Here is a 20658-nt window from a genome sequence, read left to right on the forward strand (position 1 = left end):
CCTTATACATTGGCGCACTACTACTGTCCCTTCCCTTACGGGGTGGTTGCATAGAATGTCTGGGAAGGACATGGCTTTTGTAGTTCGGACTGGACTGTTCCCATGGGGCACAGGGTCAGAGCTGATTTGCATATCGCCATTGTCTAACCCAGGGTGGTGTGGAGTGCAAAAAAACGATGGATTTGGGCCCAGATCTTCGGACTGGGGTGAGTGTGTGACATTGATCCACATTCGGTCCATCACCTGTTTTGTTTGCAAATTCCGCCCTGAGTGCGCTGGGGATGCCCAGACGTGGGTCCCAGGCACTCCACACCACTGGAGTCAAGCTAGCCGGGCTGATGAGAGGTGTTACCTCGAAACGGTCCGGTCCTCGGATGCTTGATTCCGTTCTGGGAAGGACATGGCTTTTGTAGTTCGGACTGGACTGTTCCCATGGGGCACAGGGTCAGAGCTGATTTGCATATCGCCATTGTCTAACCCAGGGTGGTGTGGAGTGCAAAAAAACGATGGATTTGGGCCCAGATCTTCGGACTGGGGTGAGTGTGTGACATTGATCCACATTCGGTCCATCACCTGTTTTGTTTGCAAATTCCGCCCTGAGTGCGCTGGGGATGCCCAGACGTGGGTCCCAGGCACTCCACACCACTGGAGTCAAGCTAGCCGGGCTGATGAGAGGTGTTACCTCGAAACCGGTCCGGTCCTCGGATGCTTGATTCCGTTCTGGGAAGGACATGGCTTTTGTAGTTCGGACTGGACTGTTCCCATGGGGCACAGGGTCAGAGCTGATTTGCATATCGCCATTGTCTAACCCAGGGTGGTGTGGAGTGCAAAAAAACAATGGATTTGGGCCCAGATCTTCGGACTGGGGTGAGTGTGTGACATTGATCCACATTCGGTCCATCACCTGTTTTGTTTGCAAATTCCGCCCTGAGTGCGCTGGGGATGCCCAGACGTGGGTCCCAGGCACTCCACACCACTGGAGTCAAGCTAGCCGGGCTGATGAGAGGTGTTACCTCGAAACCGGTCCGGTCCTCGGATGCTTGATTCCGTTCTGGGAAGGACATGGCTTTTGTAGTTCGGACTGGACTGTTCCCATGGGGCACAGGGTCAGAGCTGATTTGCATATCGCCATTGTCTAACCCAGGGTGGTGTGGAGTGCAAAAAAACGATGGATTTGGGCCCAGATCTTCGGACTGGGGTGAGTGTGTGACATTGATCCACATTCGGTCCATCACCTGTTTTGGTTGCATAGAATGTGGCACGTGCTGGGAATGGAGAAGTTGTCCCTTACCCTCGCTGGAGATATAGACCAGTTTGATGAATTTTGGCAGCCGTTCCACACTTTGTTAGCCACTGAATTTAGAGAAATCACCTGCCCGAAATATCTCCGCCTATTACGGCTTACTACACCTAACGGGAAAGACCCCGCAACGGATAGTGCAGGGCAAGAGAAAAGCATATGTTCTATATCAGCAGCTTCCAGATCACATTTAGAGCACTTCGTACGTTCGTTATATCGATCATTTATTGACCAACTGGAAATTCTTTGAGGAGTGTAGTATAATTGACAAATGGTTCTGTAAAGTTGTAATCTTACATTAGAGGACTGAACCATGTGATTAATTTGGCATAGAGAGGCAGATATCTGACTAGAAGTGATGTTTAATTTCAATCTATTTGACCATTTAGATGCTATCTTTCCACAATCATCCATCTTGCCTTGATTTAAATAGCCATAGCTTTCGCTTATAAGTGATTTAGTCCGGTCCGAATACAAACATTTTAAAGTATCTGAATAGCGAACCTCATTAATTTTAATTTTCCGGGCTAAAAAATCCTGAATTTGCATATATTTAAAATGCATACCGTCATTCAATTTATATAAAAGTTTGAGTGATGTAAATCCTAGTAATCCGTCAGAGCCATAGCGGTCCCCCAAAGTTTTAATACTGCACCTTGCCCATGAAATCCCTGTACCATCTAAGAAAATTACAGGCAGTCCTGGATTCCCCCACAGTTGTAATTCTGCATTAAAAAAAGAAATCTTACCAAAAATAATAATTTGATTCCAGATTTTCGTTATATGTCTAGCAGTCTTGAACTTGACTCGTTTAAAGTAATTTGGATCATGGGCTCGAACCAGAAATTGTTTACAGTCCGGTCCTAACATAAACTGATGGAAAAATAACGAGCTATATAGTCTAAAATCGGGGAAAGTTAAGCCTCCTTTTTCAATATACACAGCGTGGAAATAGCTCTACTGTTGGACGAACTCACCCCTGATGCAATGTTCATGACCGAAACATGGTTGACCCAAGATTCCGATTCGGACGTGGTTCAAGCCCTTACACAAGGCTATCAAATTGCTCGCTTGGACCGTCCTAAGGGTAAAGGTGGCGGCGTCGCCATTATATTCAAGGACATCTACACATGTCGTTACTCTCCGGAGTCTATCTCTGACTGTGAAAGTCTATCTTTCACTATCAAATTCTCCCCCAATGATAGTTTTACTGGTATCCTTATTTACCGCCCTCCAGGGTCGTGTAGAACCTTCCAGTCAGCACTTCCCACTGTAGTGGCAGAATTGGTCATTGCCCCTTCAAATTTTACGCTGCTTGGAGATCTTAATGTTCATTTCGATAACATTTTAGACACCACCGCCTCAGAAATCACAGCAAGCCTAGCCGCAATGCAACTAGAGCAACGTGTTTTTCAGCCCACACACGATAAGGGACATCTTTTGGACCCTATATTTAGTAACTGTGAACGTCTTAAGGTAGGCACAATTAATCACCTCCCCTGGACAGATCACTTCCTGGTCCCATTTAGCTGGGCCACTCACAATGCCCCCACCTCCACCCCCGCTCCTTGCCAAGCACGCAACTGGCCTAAATTACACACAGACAATTGGTCCAATATCCTCAACACTACCAGACCCACTCTTGTCACTGATCCCTCTGTCAATAGCAATCTAGTCGAGGAATGGATTACAAACTCTCTGGATACTGTTTTACCCCTTCGCACACCGGGCCCAAAAAGACAGAAAAAAACTGCTCCTTGGTATTCGGAGGAGCTCAGGGAGGGGAAACGTGTCTGTAAGAGATTGGAAAGGAGATGGCGCATGACCTTTAATGAAGCAGATAAATCCATTTACAGAGAAGCCATCAGGAAGTACAAGTCTGAAATCAAAGCTTCCCAAGCTGCCTTTTACAATGGCAAAATTATGATGGCAAAATCCAAACCAAAGGAAATATATGGGATACTAAAAACTTTGACAACGATTCCACCTCCACCGACAGACAATCACAATCCAACATCCCGCTGCAATGAACTAGTCGACTTCTTCTTCCACAAAGTAAATACCATCTATCTTTCTTTCCCAGATCCGGCAATTGAATCTCCCTCTTCTAAATCAGATCCTGGCATAAAACCAGAAAATCTTCCCCAGAACCATCTGGTGAATATCACCCCTATGAATTTAGACTCACTTGGGCTCCTGATGCATCAAGTAAAATCCGGCTCCCCACTGGACTCTGCCCCTCCCAGTGCACTGATCCAAGTTGATAACATCATCCTTCCGACACTCTTGGAGCTTTTGAACTCTTCCATAAAGACAGGGCTAGTGCCATTGGCTTGGAAACATGCCATGGTGCGAGCACTCCTAAAAAAACCCACTCTGGATCCAGGCAATTTGAGCAATTACCGTCCAATATCACTGCTTCCCTGGTTTGCCAAGATTCTCGAGAAACATGTTAACATCCTTTTAACTGAGTTTCTTGAACACAACCACCTGCTTGACATCTCTCAGACGGGCTTCCGCCCTAAACATGGGACGGAGACTGCCCTGTTGGCAGTGACCGAGGAGGCAAGGCGGATTATGGATCGGGGAGGATCAGTGGCAGTGATCCTCCTCGATCTGAGTGCCGCCTTTGACACGGTAAACCACAAAATTCTCTTAAATCGCCTCTTCAATCTGGGAATTTCTGGAGAAGCCCTGGATTGGTTCAGGTCCTTTTTGAGCGATCGTACCTTTCAGGTGTTTGAAGGTTCGGCCACCTCCTCCAGCAGACCACTGGGATGTGGGGTGCCGCAGGGCTCCTCGTTGAGCCCTACACTTTTTAATGCATATATGAGGCCGCTGGCTGGGATTGTTCGTCCGCATGGTATTAACATCATTACCTATGCGGATGACACCCAGCTAGTGGTCTCCCTTGTGCAAGGGAACAACTGCCAACCACAAACCAACCTAGCGACATGCTTGGAGGAGGTCAAGAGCTGGATGACCATGTCCTGCCTGAAACTCAACGATGATAAAACGGAGCTCATGCTCCTAGGTCCCGCAGCCCCCACCACCTTGGAGCTGTTATGGCCTCTGAGCATGGGCGCTCCTCCCACTCCCAGAGATAATATAAAAAGTCTGGGAGTGTGGTTGGACAAATCGTTGACTTTTAATACTCAGGCAACCAAGGTCTCGGCGGTCTGCTTTGGCCTCCTTAGGTCGATTAAAAAAATCCTTCCTCTTCTTCCCTTTGAGGCCAGGCAGATAGTGATCCAAGGATTAATTCAATCTCGCCTTGACTTCAGCAACTCACTGTACCTCGGGGCTCCGGAGTACAGCCTACAAAAGTTGCAGCGAACACAAAATTGTGCAGCCCGCACTCTGCTGGGACTTCCACGCAGAACCTCAATAAGGCATGGCCTAAGGACCCTACACTGGCTTCCCGTCAGGGATAGAATAAAGTTTAAAACTCTCTGCATTGCCCACCAAGCCTTTTGGAAGACAGGCCCAGAAATTAATCATGCCCTCATCCTCCCCTACCAGCCTAATAAGTCACTTCGTTCCTCAAATGCCTTTTTGGCAAAAGTCCCCAGGATCTACAGAGCCAGATCAGGAGGACGCTCTTTTGCCTACAACGCGTCCAAACTGTGGAACACTCTTCCATGTCATCTGAGAAGCAATTCCAATCTGTCAAGTTTCCGCAAACAGCTCAAGACCTTCTTGTTTAATTAATTCGGATCCTTCCTGGACTGTTTTCTGGAAGACACTGTTCTAGTTTTAGCGCCTGGACGCCTCAGGGCAACTGTTGCGCTATATAAAACTGCTTTTCATTTCATTTCATTTCAATTGGGAGATTCAGTAGCTGAATTGATCTGCGAGCTTTTTTGTATCCCCATATGAAACTACTGCAAATTCCATCCAATTTTTTAAAAAACAGATTATTGAGTCGTAATGGAATTGATCTAGATAAGTATAGAAATGTAGGCACAATTTTCATTTTAATTAAATTAATGCGTCCAACCAGGCTAAGTGGTATCTTATGCCAGCTTTTTAGTGATAGTTACTTCCTTCAATAATGAGTCATAATTCAATGCTATTATTTCATCAATATTTGCCGCTATTATTACTCCCAAATAAGTAGCATTTGGGCACATACCTTGTACCAGAACCGCAGGTTTATAATTGAGAATGACCTGAGTTTTATTTATATTCAATTTATAGCCTGAAACATCCCCAAATCTTTTTGCTTCCTCTGTTATCCCTGGGATGGCCTTAACTACATCAGTGATGAATATTGCGATATCATCTGTGTATGCAGTTATTTTTAAGCTATTCCCAGCATGTAGAAAAGGGATAATATCAACTTGAATAAGGAGTGAGTTTAAAAATGGTTCCATAGAGAGGACGAACAACAAGGGAGACAAAGGGCACCCTTGCCTTGTTCCCCTCTCTATCGGAAAATTGGAAGAATTCATTCCTGCATAACTTATCTTAGCCATCGGATGATCGTACAGTGACTGAATCCATCCAAGATATTGCCCCTGAATGCCAAAGGCCTTAAGAACTGCCCATAAATAGTCCCACCCCACTCAGTCAAATGCTTTTTCAGCATCTAGCATAACCATTCCGAGTGGGGTGAGTTCAGTTGACGCTACATCAAAGGCTGTAATAGCCATGTTGATATGGGCAGTAGTATCTCTCCCCATGACAAATCCATGATGTTGAGTGTTGACTAGTTAGGGCATACCGATTTGCCAAAATTTTAGCAAAAGCCTTGGCATCAGCGTTAATCAATCAAATTGGTCTATCTGACCCACAATCATCCGCAGGCTTTTTTTTTTTTAGAAAAAATTAAATTTTAGCAGTTTTCCAGGACGAAGGGGCCTACCCAGTTTCTCCAATTGAATCTATTACTAGCCCAAAAAGAGGAAGTAATTCTTGAATGCAGGTCTTGTATAGTTCGATAGGAAGTAAGTCTTCCCCAGCTGCCTTACCCGAGCGAAGAGAGGCGATTGCAGATTTTATTTCAGTAGCTGTAATCTTAGAGCCCAATTGTCTAACACCTTCGTTATCTTGTTGATTGTTCAGGTTGCTACTAAGATATAATAGTATATTATCATTATCATTGGTGGGGTAGTTCTCAGGAGTGTATAGCTTCCGATAGTATTTAGCGAATTGATCTAGTATCTGCTCTGGCTGATTATAGATGACCGTATCTAAGCCCTTAATTGCTTTAATAGTAGTTCTAGCTTTCTTATCTGCAACCTTATAAGCTAACACTTTCCCAATTCTATCCCCACTTTCATACTGTGACAAATGGTACTTATGAAGTTTCACACTGTATTTCTCCCTTAGCATCTTTTTAGTATCTGATTGTAATTTCACTAATTCGATTCTTAACTCCTCGATATTTGGTTAGCTTTGCACGAGGGCCGCTGCCAACTGTTGTTCCACAGATAGAATATTGAAGTCATAATTTTTGTCTCATTCCGACACTCAGAATTCTTTTTTAGGACATATTGTTGGGCAAAGCCCCTGATGCTAGCCTTACAAGCATCCCATACAAATATTGCTGTCGCAGAGTTCTTGTTAATTTCTATAAATTCAGTAATATGTCCTTTAAGTTGTGAGATAAATATTGAATCTGTAAAAAGGTGTCTAGGAAATGTGAATTGCCGAGCTCCTTGCCTCATAGTAGAAATATTAAATTCCAACAGTATAGGATTGTGATCAGATGTTTCTCTCGGACACAACTCTATACTACAACTTTCCAAGATTCGATCTGTGGCCCATATCATATCTATCCGGGATCATAATTGGTGGGGTGCTGAATAATAAGTAAATCCTGCTATATTAGAATGTATGGTACGCCAGAGATCCTTCAGATTATGCAGACGACTTAGTTCCAATACAGAAGCTCTAACTTTGCGCATCCGTGGTGAAGCACCTTGCCTGGTAGAATCTATGTCATAGTTCATGACACAATTGAAGTCGCCCATAATCAGTCATTTTCCCTCCCAGTCTAGCAGCTCGATATTCAGCCGATCATAAATTGTTGGTTCATCAATATTAGGACCATAAACCACACAAAATACATATTTACAGTATTCAAATTGTGCTTGAGCAATCGCCCATCTCCCTCTCGGATCAGCAGCTGTTCTGATAATTTCAATCATTAAATGCTTCTGCTTCAATATTGCCACCGCCCTGATCGATGCTCCCAAAGTACTACAAACAATAAGTTCGTAACCCAATTGTCCGAGAAGTTTTTTATCTTGAAACCCAATATGTGTTTCAGAAATCATAGCCATAGTGGTTTATACATGTTAAGCTCTTCCTGAACAAGTCTCCTCTTATGCTTGTTGTTGAGACCAGCTACATTCCAAACTAAACATCCAAGCGAAGACATATTTTGAAATGTACATGACTAGCCTTTCTCTGTATTATTAAACTCCTAAAATGAAATGATTTGCTTTGTTTCTGTTGAATACCTCTACCTCTTGCAATAAGATTTTCCCCCCTACTTACCCCCTCACCCCTCACCCCAAGCTCAGCCCACCCACCATCTAGTCCCTGTGGGGAGAACACCCCTCTATACCCTGCTGCCGTTGGAGTGGCAGCATTGAAGAGTAGCAGCCAGGAGGCTTTGACCGAATACCCTTAACAAAAAAATGATAATTTTTCCCATATGGAGAGAGAGACAAAACAGTATCAGATCAGATCATATAGTGTGCATAATCAGAAATATATATATGATTAACAGATATCCAACATCTAGCTCAAGAACTAAATTTAGCTAGTGCTTGCTCAGCTTCTTTAGGATCCGTGAAGAAATATACATGGCCACTCTTTATCACCTTGAGACGGGCTGGGTAGAATCAAGATGGCGGCCCTGGATGGGGACAGAACGGGGGACACAACCACTATATGTTCTGATATGCCCCCACATCCTATCACTGCCATTACTACTGTCACTGCCGCTGCCCCTGTCACTTTCACGGCTACTGATCCTATTTCATCCTCTATGTCTGCTAATGAGCCACCCGCTTCTTAGGAAACATTGGGTCTAGATCACTCTGCGTCTTCTATTGATTTAATTTTGAAGATTCTAATGGACCAACGGCAAGAAGGGCAACAATACTTCCTGCAGTTAAGAGAGAACAATATTAAATTACAGAACTCTTTGTTAGAAGTATCTAGCAAATTAGGTGGGGTGACGCAGGAAATTGAGGAACTAAAGCAAAGATTAGTTGAGGTGAGGAAGGAGCAACACGAACCGAACCCCTAACCCACTTACATGCAGAACTAATTACCAGTCTGGAAACTTGATTGGAGGATATGGAAAATCGCACAAGAAGGCAAAATCTCAGACACATGAGAAGAGATAAAGAAAGGCAGGAATAATCAGGAGACCATAGCTCGAAAGATGCTTCCTTAGATGAGTGACAGAGAAAGGAACCTTGAGAAGAAAAAGGATTCGGCCGGCTACTGTGGCGTGAGGCACAAGCCTCTCTTGAAGATGCTCTGCCCTCTGGGTGTGTCTATACCCTGCTGGGCAAGGCCTTTGGTTGTTGACACTGGGGATGGGGTGCAGGGCCTGGCCTCTGGACAGAAATTGTGCCCTGCCCTCTATATACATCTGGCCCCCACTGGGCACGGACTTTGGCCTAGTGAAACAGGGGTGGGGCATCTGAACCCTCGTGTATAGTGGGGGGGATGAGGCCAAGCCCGCACCCCACCTCACGGAATGTCTGACCCTTTCTGTGCAGAGCCTTTGGCCATGTTCAAGTGAGGGGTAGTACATCCCACCCTCCAAATGCCTTCGGCCATGCAGAGCTGGGGTGGGGTGTCTAACCCCCACTAAGCAAGGCCTTCCAATGTGCGCAGCAGGGTTTGCTTCCTCACCGCCCTTTTGGCTGCATAGGCTTGGGTGTCAGAGTGTTTTCACCCTGCCCCATTTTGTGCCGTTTTCATTAACTTTCAGGATGTGGGGACCAAGTCTCCACGTCTTTTAATGACAGCTGCAACATTTTCCTCTGATGTTGTGGCCAGCCCATGGTATCCAGCTTCCGTGGCTGGTCAAAACCAAGTTGTAAATAAATTGTGGATCTTCTGAGGTCTGCAGGACCCTGCACCCTCTGTAAATTAACGTTCCAGCTATCTCTACTATGTAAACGCTTTATTCCCAACACAAGTGTTGTGTCTGAATGACTGTATCGGTGAGCGATTTGCTGTGTAAGTGGCTGTATAGGTGATTGCGTAACTGTTTGGTTAAGGGAGTTGGTGTGTGAGTGGCTGTATTGTAAAGTAAGTGTCTGTGTGAACAGATGTATGGGTGAGTGAGAGGATGTGTGAGTGCTTGTATGGATGTGTGAATTGGTATGTAAATGGCTGTGTAAGGGACTGTGTGTGTGCTGGTATCGGTGAGTGAGTGCTTTTGTTGAGAGGCTGTTTGAGTTAGTGAGTAGATGATGTGGATGTATAGGTGAATACGTTGGTGTGTGACTGTGAGTGTCTGTATGGTTAAGTGGCTGGTTGTATGAGTAGATTTATGGGTGAGTCAGTGGTTGTGTGAGTGCCTGTATGAGTGCGTGGGTGTATAAGTGGCTCTTTGGATGAGTGAGTGGTTGTATGAGTACTTGTATGGGTCTATGAATGGGTATTTGACTGGTTGTGTGGGTTTATGAGCGCGGTATGAAAGGTTGCATGGGGTGTGAGTAGGTGTGTGAGTGCTTCTATGGATGATGCCATCAGTGAAGTCACTGACCATGTATGGAGTGCTCTAATATGTGAGGTCATAAGCACTGCATTTTGGGGGCATAAATTATAGTTAAGCTCAGGTAATTCTAACTGCTGAATTTCACAGATTTTTTTATGAGTGAAACCTGAGCCTAATTATAACGTCTCTGTAACCTTTGCTTTTTTCAGTGAATTTCGACGTTTTCTAAAATTCTATTTCCTTACTTTCACGTCCCTCTAATATTTGTTTTTTTCAGTGAATTTCTAAGGTTTTTTAAATTCTATTTCCTAACTATAACGTCCCTATAACCTTTGGTTTTTTTCTAGGCCTGGGTGTAAAATTTGTCTCTGCTTGTGAAGTTTGCGGAATTAGGCAACTCTGTGTTCCGCGGAGATTGCGGAGTTACCGATAAACTCTGCAACGGAGCAGAATTTTTACTTCTGTTGGCGTGTTTGTCACACCATGTCGAACATGCGGAGAGCGCGGCAAGACTTGACAAGCGTTTACCAGTAGCCAAACAATCCTCAGCAGCCAAGGGGTGTTCATCCCTCAACCAGTAGTGCACCAGGAGGTCCCTTTGCAGAGTGGTTGAGAAAGGCCCTGGCCTTTGTTGAGGTCTCTGGAATTCGGCTGTGGGGGACTTAGTTACAACAACAATAGGGATTGCTGGCCCCCAATGACCCTCAACAGATAAGGAGACTTCATCTTCCAACCAGTAGTACGCCAGGAGGCCCCTGTGCAGAGTGGTTGAGAAAGGGGACGGGCCTCCAAAGCCGTCCCAGCAATCCTGCTGTGGGGGACTTACTTATCACAACAACAGGGTTTTTTTTACACCCAACGGCCTTCAGCTGCCAAGGGGTGTTCATCCCTTAACCAGTAGTGCACCAGGAGGCCCCTTTGCAGAGTGGTTGAGAAAGGTACTGGCCTTTGATGAGGTCTCTGGAATTCGGCTGTGGGGGACTTAGTTACAACAACAATAGGGATTGCTGGCCCCCAATGACCCTCAACAGATAAGGAGACTTCATCTTCCAACCAGTAGTACGCCAGGAGGCCCCTGTGGAGAGTGGTTGAGAAAGGGGACGGGCCTCCAAAGCCGTCCCAGCAATCCTGCTGTGGGGGACTTACTTATCACAACAACAGGGTTTTTTTTACACCCAACGGCCTTCAGCTGCCAAGGGGAGTTCATCCCCCAACCAGTAGGACCCCAGGAGGCCACTGTGCAGCGTGGTTGTGAAAGGGGGTGGGGCCTCCAACAAAGTCTCAGCAATTCTTAGCAATATAGTTTCTGACCTTAATTTTGACTCTTTCTGCTAGTTTCTGACCTTTAGTCTGCCTCTTCCTGCTCGTTTCTAACCTTTATTTTTCCTCTTTCTGCTAGTCTATGACCTTCATTCTGCCTCTTTCTGCTAGTTTCTGACCTTTCTTCTGCCTCCTGCTGCTTGTTTCGGACCTTTATTCTGCCTCTTTCTGCTAATTTTGGACATTTATTCTGCCTTCTTCTGCTTGTTTCCGATCTTGCCTCCTGCTGCTTGTTTCTGTCCTTTCATTTCCCTCTTTCTGCTAATTTCTGACCTTTATTCTGCTTCTTGCGGCTCGTTTCTGACCTATGTTCTCTCTCTAGGTGCTCGTTTCTGACCTTCGTTCTGCCTTTTTCTCTTGTTTCTGACCTCTATTTTGCATCTTGCTGCTCATTTCCGACCTTTATTTTGCTAGTTTCTGACCTCTATTCTGCCTCCTTCTACTCGTGTCTGACCTCTATTCTGCCTCTTTCTACTCGTGTCTGACCTCTATTCTACCTCTTGCTGCTCATTTCTCATTTTTATTTAGCTTTCTGCTTGTTGCTGACCTTTATTCTTCCTCTTTCTGCTTGTTTATGTTTCTTATTCTGCCTCTTTCTGCTTGTTTCTCACCTTTATTCTGCCTCTTGCTGCTCATTTCTGATCTTTATTCTGCCTCTTTCTGCTTGTTTCTCACATTTTGTTTGCCTCTTTGTGACCTTTATTGTGATCTTATTCTTCAGAATTACACCACACTTGCCAGAAGGGTAGATATTGGCCCAGGGAAGTGCCTTTTTATGATTTGGTGTAAATCCGTTCAATAGTTTTGGAAATATTAAGGAAAATCCACATTTGTGTATATATGGATGCAGATTCTCCGAGGATCCGACTGCCCATGCTTAAATCTGATTGGCTGCCAACACCAAACCAGGAAGTGTTAGGCAGCCATCTTAAGACTCAGTTTTTAGCCAAGTCCCACAAACAACTTTAAAAAAAGAGAAGGGGGCACAGTAGGAATACCCTGATCCCCTACGCCTCTTGGGGGGTCCCAGATGGACCCCACCAGGGACAGATTAAAAGTGGAAGGGGGACTTGTGGCTCCCTCCCGGGCCATAAGCGACACAGGGCCAAACACCTCTCTGGGCCGGCCCATCCACTTCAAAGAAACCCCCCCTTCCTGAAGCCAATAACGGCCACCCCCCAGGGCCAGCTACTGGTATGTGCCGGAGTGCCCACCCCCGGGACATAGTATTGTGCTGTGGCTTGGCGGGAGCTTTAACCGCTCCAGCCAAGCTACAGCAAATACTCCGCTTCCAGCTAGTGTAAGCCGAGAAATGCTCCCGCTTTGTGGAAGCGAAGCATTCCGCTGTTTTCCTGCCCACTGTCCGCCAATCCCCGCAGGCACTCAACCCCACGCCATGCACGCCCTTTGGCTGTGTGCAGCAGGGCATTGCCGATAAGGTCTGGCCTGTTGCCAATCCCCTAAAGGGAGCCAACCCAGGCCCCAGCCCACACAGGGCCGCATTTGGCCCCAGAAACCCCATTCCCCAGGTTCCGGCACTACATTTAATGGGGAGGGAGGCATGCAGCCCTCCTCCCTGGGCCGAATGCAGCCTATCCCTGGGTGGTTTCGGCCAAGGGACCCATTCCCGGGGCCCTTGAATATATAGAGGAGGGGGACACACAGGCCCCCCTCCCCAGGCTGATTTCAGCCTCGAGGACCCCATCTCCTGGGGTCTGGCCATATTCTACAGGGGGAGGGAGGCACGCAGCCTCCCACCCACGGCTGTTTTCTGCCCCAGGGGCCCCAACCCTCCAGGGTCCAGCACCTTTTAATCATCAGCATCAGTGCAGGCAGGGAAACAGAACTCAAGTCTGCTGCCAGCTAGTTGGAGCATTTTTAAAGCCCTCGCCTTCTGAGAGCAGATTTTGTGTTTTCTCCCTTTTGGCTGGAGATTTAAAAATGCTCTCGCCAGACAAGAGCAATCACATGTTTACTGCCGGTGTGGATGGGAAAACTGCTGTGTACCGGGGGTGATCTCCCCAGGGGTATTAAAGGCTCAGCGAGGTGGGCTAACCGGCCACTTCCCCTTTTTTATACATATTGACTTCGGGGGTTGAAGTCCCAATCAATCAATCAATCATGACATTTGTATAGCGCGCTACTCACCCGAAGGGGTCTCAAGGCGCTGGGGGAGTGGGATCCGTTACTGCTCAAAAGGCCAGGTCTTGAGTTGCTTCCTGAAAGAGAGATGGTCCTGGGTTAGCCGGAGGTGGATGGGGAGGGAGTTCCATGTCTTGGCTGCCAGGTAGGAGAAGGATCTTCCTCCCGTGGTGGCTCTGCGGATGATTGGAACGGCGGCGAGGGCGAGGCTGGTTGATCGTAGCTGGCGGGTGGGAGTGTATTAGGTCAGGCGGTTGTTGAGGTACTTGGGCACCAGGTCGTGGAGAGCCTTGTGTGCGTGGGTGAGGAGTCTGAACGTGATCCTCTTGCTGACGGGGAGCCAGTGCAGGTTTCTCAGGTGTCCGGAGATGTGGCTGTGTCGGGGTATGTCCAGGATGAGTCGTGCGGAGGCGTTCTGGATGCGTTGGAGTCTTTTCTGAAGTTTGGCTGTGGTTCCGGTGTAGAGGATGTTTCCATAGTCCAGTCGGCTGGTGACGAGTGCCTGGGTGACCGTCTTCCTGGTTTCGGTGGGGATCCACCGGAAGATCTTTCGGAGCATGCGCAGGGTGTTGAAGCACGATGATGAGACGGCGTTGACTTGCCTGGTCATCGAGAGGGAGGAGTCCAGGATGAAGCCCAGGTTACGTGCGTGGTCCTTTGGCTTGGGAGTGGTGCCCAGGGTAGGGGGCCACCAGGAGTCGTCCCAGGCGGAGGGCGATGATCTCAGGATGAGGACTTCCGTCTTGTCTGAGTTCAGTTTCAGGCGGCTGTTCTTCATCCACTCGGCGATGCCTTTCATCCTTTCGTGTAGGCTGGTTCTGGCAGGTGGCGGGGTCGTTGGTGAGTGAGAGGATCAGCTGGGTGTCGTCGGCGTAGGAGATGATGTTGAGGTTGTGTTGGCGTGCGATGGCTGCGAGGGGGCTGAGTGAAGATCCTTGTGGTACGCCGCAGATGACTTTGGTGGCCTTGGATCTGAACGGGGGGAGGCGGACTCTCTGGATTCTTCCGGTGAGGAACGAGGTGATCCACTCCAGTGCCTTGTCTTGGGTTCCGATGTTGCTGAGGCGCTGCACTAGGGTGCGGTGGCAGACAGTGTTGAACGCTGCGGAGAGGTCCAGGAGGATGAGGGCCGCTGTTTCCCCGTTGTCGAGCAGGGATCTGATGTCATCGGTGGCTGCGATGAGGGCAGTCTCGGTGCTGTGGTTGGCTCGGAAGCCGGACTGCGAGTGGTCGAGGGATCCGTTTGTCTCGAGGAAGGCAGCAAGCTGTCGGTTGACGGTCTTTTCGATGACTTTGCCAGGAAAAGGGAGGAGCGAGATGGGGCGGAAGTTCTTGAGGTCGGTGGGGTCCGCTGTTGGTTTCTTCAGGTGGCGCAGAGCTCGGCGTGCTTCCAGCTCTCCGGGAAGGTGGCGGTGATGAAGGAGGTGTTGATGATGTCCCGGAGTTGGGGTGCAATGATGGAGTCGGCCTTGTTGAAGATGTGGTGGGGGCAGGGGTCGGTATGTGATCCGGAGTGGATGGTGTTCATCGTGTGGGTGGTGTCTTCGGTGCTGACCGGGGTCCAGGCACAGAGGGTGGTGGTGGGGGGTGTTGGTTCGGAGGTTGGGTGCTTGGTCTGTGCGCCGAAGCTGTTGTGTATGTCGGCGATTTTGCTGTGAAAGAACGAGGCTAGTGAGTCCCAGAGGTCTTGCGAGGGTGTGATGTTGTTGTTTCCGGCATTAGGGTTGGAGAGCTCTTTGACGATGCTGAAGAGTTCCTTGCTGTTGTGGGCGTTGTTGTTCAGTCGTTCTTTGAATGCTGTCTTCTTGGTGGTGCGGATCAGCTGGTGGTGTTTGCGGGTGGCGTGCTTGAGAGCAGTCATGTTGTTTGTGGTCTGGTCGATGCACCAGGCTTTCTTGAGGGTGCGGCAGTTCTTCTTGAAGTTCTTAAGTTCGTTGGTGAACCAAGAGGCTTTCTTGCTGCCGGGTCTGCTGGGAGGGGTCTTCAGTGGTGCGAGGTTGTCAGCGCAGTTGGTGATCCACTCTGTGAGGTTGGGGGCTGCTTCGTTGGGGTCCGTTGTGCTGGCGGGGGGTTCTGGCTGAGGGAGGTGGTGAGCTGGTCGGCGGTGATCTTGTTCCAGCTCCTGCGAGGAACCTGTTGCGGGTGGTGGTGGGTCGTAGTTATTCTGAAGCTGAAGTGGACACAGCTGTGGTCAGTCCAATGAAATCCGGTGGAGTGGCCGAAGGAGATGTATTTGCTGGAGGAGAAGACTGGGTCAAGCGTGTGGCTGGCGTAGTGGGTGGGGGTGTTCACCAGTTGCTTGAGTCTGAGGTTGGCGAGTCCAAGGGCCTAAGTAGGCTCCAGGACGGGGGCTGCACGCCCTTCCCTATATGTAAAGACTCAAACCCTGGATACGGGGTCTCTGGAGCCTTATTCGGCTTGTGGAGGGGGCCACACGCCCCCTCCCCTTTATTAAAATGGCGGCCCGGGGGATGGAGTTTCTAGGGCCTTATTAGCTGCACGGAGGGAGAGCATGTGCCCCGCTCACCCCCCAAAAACCCATCTGTTGCTCTCCTGGGCCATGGTCCAACCTGGGGATTAATAAAACAAGTGCGGGAGCCTGTGCTTGGTTTAAAAAAATGTTTTTTTTTGTGGATCCTCTGCTAATTTGCAGTAAATTGTTTTACAAAAAACATTTTGGGCCCTAGGCGGGGACCCTCTCCAGGCCTAAGGGGTCAGGGTATCTCTACCCTGCCCCATATTTTTTTTTTTGTGGCTGACACCACTTCCTGGTTGTGTTGGTGAGAGGCAATCAGATCTCAGCACGGCGTGACATATACACATTTTGTAAACCTCAATTTTTCCAAAACTGCAGAATGGATTTGCACCACAACACAAAGTTCTCTTTCTGGACCAAAATCTAGCTTTCTGTCAAATTTGGTGTAAATCCGATCAGTGGTTTGGGCTGGGTCTAAAGTTCTTATTAAAGAATAAATGGAAAACAATGCTTTTTGGGACCTCCTTTTTTCTTGGCCCCTGCTTGTCAGATCACTCTGAAACTTTCCATGTACAAACTAGTCAAAAAGTTGGAAAGTTTTGTGGGGAAAGTTTTTTTTGCACGTGAGAGGATCCTTGGATCCACCGCAGCACACGGCACGGACCCCCATGTAAATCCACAGTGGATCCAGACCCCAAATAAAAATATATACACCTACTCACAGACCCACTCACATAGCCATACAGCCAGTCACACACCCATTCAGAGTCCCAGAAAACCACTCATACACCCATTCGCACACCCATACAACTACTAACACACCCACTTACAGACCCAGAGAACCACTCACACATCCACTCACAGACCCACACAGACGCTCACACACACCCACACTTATACAGCCAGTTACAGACCCACTCACAGCTGCCAAGGTTTCAGATTGCTAGGTGTGACATTTTCATAATTTCATTGTAATTATGAGTGACATTTCAATGGCTATGAGTGACAATTTCGTGCAAGCAAAATCAAGCATGAAGACGAGGGAGACGTACAAATATCATAAATGACACCCATTTTTGGACCCCGACCGAGTCTGTTACAGGGCATGAGAGGCCCCAACACGGATCTCAGCAGTCAACTGACTCTCGGATTTCGGCTGCTGCAGAGTCACGGCATGGCATGGTTGGGCAGTACTGATATGGCAGCTGCTAGATCAGTACTAAAGCTTGTATTGATGTAGCAGGACAAACGCTATTGTTATCTGGGGCAAAGGATGAGGATCTTTGTCTCTTTTAGCCAAATAAGCCCATGTCATGTGAAAAAACCATGGCTATTTCTGTTTTTTTGGGCTACAACACTTTCTATGGTGGTATTTTAAGCACATACTTACACTGGTTTAAGTAAAACCACCAGTCCCAGAATGCAATGTGTTGTAAGCTAAAAAGGCAGAACTCGCAGGAGTCTCACATGGCATGGACATACTTAGCAGATATGCGCATAGCAGAAAATAGTTCCTGAAGGAGCATTGGTCTTAATTTCGGTAGTGCGTCATCCTAAGAGAGTATGGGCATTTTTAAATTGTTTTAACATTTTTTAATAAAGTACCTTTTCAATATGTAGCTTGGATTCCTGGGCAAGTTTGCATCATTCCCAATCAAAGTACTTAACTCACCGTTATGGAAAGAAGCAACAGATTGCTACACAAAAGTTTATTTTGAAGCAGAAATAAAGCAGGACTGCATGTTTAAAAAAAATTCTATTTACATATTATACCCTTTCCGGACAGTAGTACCTCATCTTGGAGATACCCAGGCAAAATTGTTAAAAGAACCTGAAACATGTTGTGTCGGTGTTTGAAACAAAGTGAAGCACGTTGTGTAGGCAGGGTGTCTGCAATAGTTATAACTGCCTTAAAAGCTTGTGACTATAAAAGACAATAAAAATGTTCCTAGAATTTTTTTCGTGCAGAAGCCCACATTTCACTTTGTCAATAATGAATGAAATGTGTTGATTTATGATGTCATGAGGCATTTAGGGTTCATCTGCCACAGGGAAGCAGGCGGCTTCAGTTTAACAAAGTGGAACACTTCAACTTGCATCTCTAATCTGAACACGATGTACACAATACAAATGTTACTATAACAAAGTTCAAAAGAATTGATTAAACTAAAAAATAATCAGTTTGTGACCTCTCCCTCAGTGCATATTCTAGCTCGCGCCTCCCTTTCTGTGTGCTGCCCAGTGCTCCCGCCCACCCTCTTCTGTGTATGATAAGGGTCTCTATAGGGGATGACTCGGCTGATTATCCCGTAGTTCTGTCAGAGTAGAGAGCTAGCAGAGGCCGGGCTCCTCCATGAGGATCCCAGCCGCAGGGTTCTTTCCTTGCAGAGAGCGGGAGGCTTGACATCGGAAGTGGACGGTGTTGTGAAGGGGTTATACCCCAAGGAAGACAGGACGCTGTATATGCTTTCCGTGTATTTATTTAACAATATGTGTAGTCACAGAGAGCGCCGAGCAAGCTGTGTATACCACCAGCTCCGGCACCCGACTAATTGCGCTTCTCGCGTGCGAACCAAAATGGCCGCCGTTCACGCTACGTCATGACGTAGCGCGAACACTAGAGCGGCAACTCTACAGACGGGCCTCCGAATTGGAATGGGAAGACGTGTTAAAAGAGAGTCAGTGGTACAGAGGCACACAGTCATGATAAGGTGCTCAGCTTCACATCAGCTTGAGGGCTGCGTTCATTGCCTGGATCAATGTGCAGGCACGACACAGACACTAAGTCCGCACTCAGCAGCTGAGTTGCTGAACCCTCATGGTACACTGAGCCGACACTGGACGTTCGCTTGCACTGTACCAGAGTGAGAGGCGCGCTCAGCCTATAATTGAATTCAATTCCATGCAGGCGATTTTTGATGGCCCGGCCGGGACACGCAGAAGGCAGTTCTGCGAGCGCCATAATTACAGTGCCGGCTCCGGCGATAACCAGTCCCATGTTGCTTCCTTCCAAAACAAACTCTCCGCCTTTGGCAGCAGGATGTGACATCACCAGAGGCTCCCTGCCCCGGCTGTAATGGTAGAAGGCATTGCACACCTCCATGAAGTCAGGCTGTTTGAGAACTGCGCCGGTGGACACATGATGCACGATTGTAATTGTGAGCTGCCTGCCAGCAGCCTCAGCTAAGCTACGAGCCGGTAAGAGCAGCGCGCGCATGCCACGGGCGGGGGCTGCCAGCTGTCAAATTCCATGATATTACAGCTTTAGGCAGCGCTTCACTGAGGCTGAGACACTATGCAAATGCGTGACAATGCATTTCAGTGTGGTGATGCGGATCACCACATGCGTTAGAGTCATGCCTGATGTGTGATACTTGGCAGGACAGCATTTAGACACCCACACAAACACACACCCAATACACCCACTCACAGACCCACACAGCGACTCACACACCCATTCACATACCCATACAGCCATTCACAAACCAGTCAGTCAGTCAGTCAAAAGCAATGTTTATTTAGACCTTAGTCTTTAAACTGCAATACCCACGATAAAAATATTAAAACAAAAGATAAATACACAATCCGTACCACGCGATAAGAAACAACATATTCATCAAAGCATTCTTGTTCCAGGATATGCTTTTTGATGTCCTAAACAAACTGAGGTTCACTAAGTAGTTACAAAAACGTACTTCCACATTAAAATTCTACCCGTATGGCACCAAGGAGGAAGATTTAATTCATACTAATTTAAAATTCATAAATAATCATCATAAAATCCAAAATAAATCTAAAACTTTTACAGTATTTTGCTAAGAGCTTTTTACAGACTTCATATATATTCCAATAGCGATAGCAATCTCTAGATTAGGCATTTTTGTGAGTAAGTCAATCGCCTGCGCACGAGACCTTATTTCATATTTTACAAAAAGAAGCCTCAAGCGCAATTTACGCTGAGATATAAGCGCCATCCAATCTACCAAAATATGCAGCATATCACCCTTAATGCCTAGCGAACATTTACAATTCCCATCCGGGTGGAGCCTAATAACCTTCTCCCTCAGATTCGACAGCCAAGGATTAATACCTATCCTAACTCTTAAAACTTCAGATCTAAGCCACTTATTCGGGAGGGTATCCACATAAGGGTAGCAAGATTCATTTTGCCAAGCTGTCAACAAAAATTGAACAGATGATTTCCTGCTCAAATAGCCTTGATCAATTATTCTGGACAGCTCAAGGCCTTGAGTCCTGAGCTCCTTCTTGGAAAATTCAGCATGAAGTGACTGTTGGCAGAATATCGCCTTTAAGTTCTCTGCAACCTTAATCAATTTCCTTCTTATCTCCTTTGCCCAATTTAAATCACTTGATTCTATCTTCTTCCTACACCAGAGGGAGACCTTCTGCACTCCCCCCGGGTCCTATCGACTCCACAACCTTAATACATTTATTTGGGCCTGTACACTCCATGAAGTCATACCCAGCTCTAATCTAATCGCCTGGACCATTGCTGAGCTGGGTAGTGACAGTAGAGATTTCAGGCATTTACCCTCCTCAACGTCCCAATTAACTTTGAAAACCAATAAAACCACTCAGACCCACACAGAATCTCACACACCCACACAACCATTTACATACCCACTCACACCCATACAGCCACTCAATCACATGCCCACTCCAGACCGACAAAGCCACTCACACACCCATTTGCAGACCCAC

The 20658-nt window shown here is 47.2% G+C and overlaps 1 protein-coding gene across 2 annotated transcripts in view; it reads left to right on the forward strand.

The window, feature by feature from the left end:
- The window catches only part of LOC147663639 (uncharacterized), an 86920-nt gene that overhangs the window by 58580 nt on the left and 7682 nt on the right, over positions 1-20658 (forward strand). The window lies entirely within an intron of this gene.

This window comes from Lissotriton vulgaris, unplaced genomic scaffold (genome assembly GCF_964263255.1).
Source record: "Lissotriton vulgaris unplaced genomic scaffold, aLisVul1.2 SCAFFOLD_1193, whole genome shotgun sequence".
Lineage (NCBI taxonomy): Eukaryota > Metazoa > Chordata > Amphibia > Caudata > Salamandridae > Lissotriton > Lissotriton vulgaris.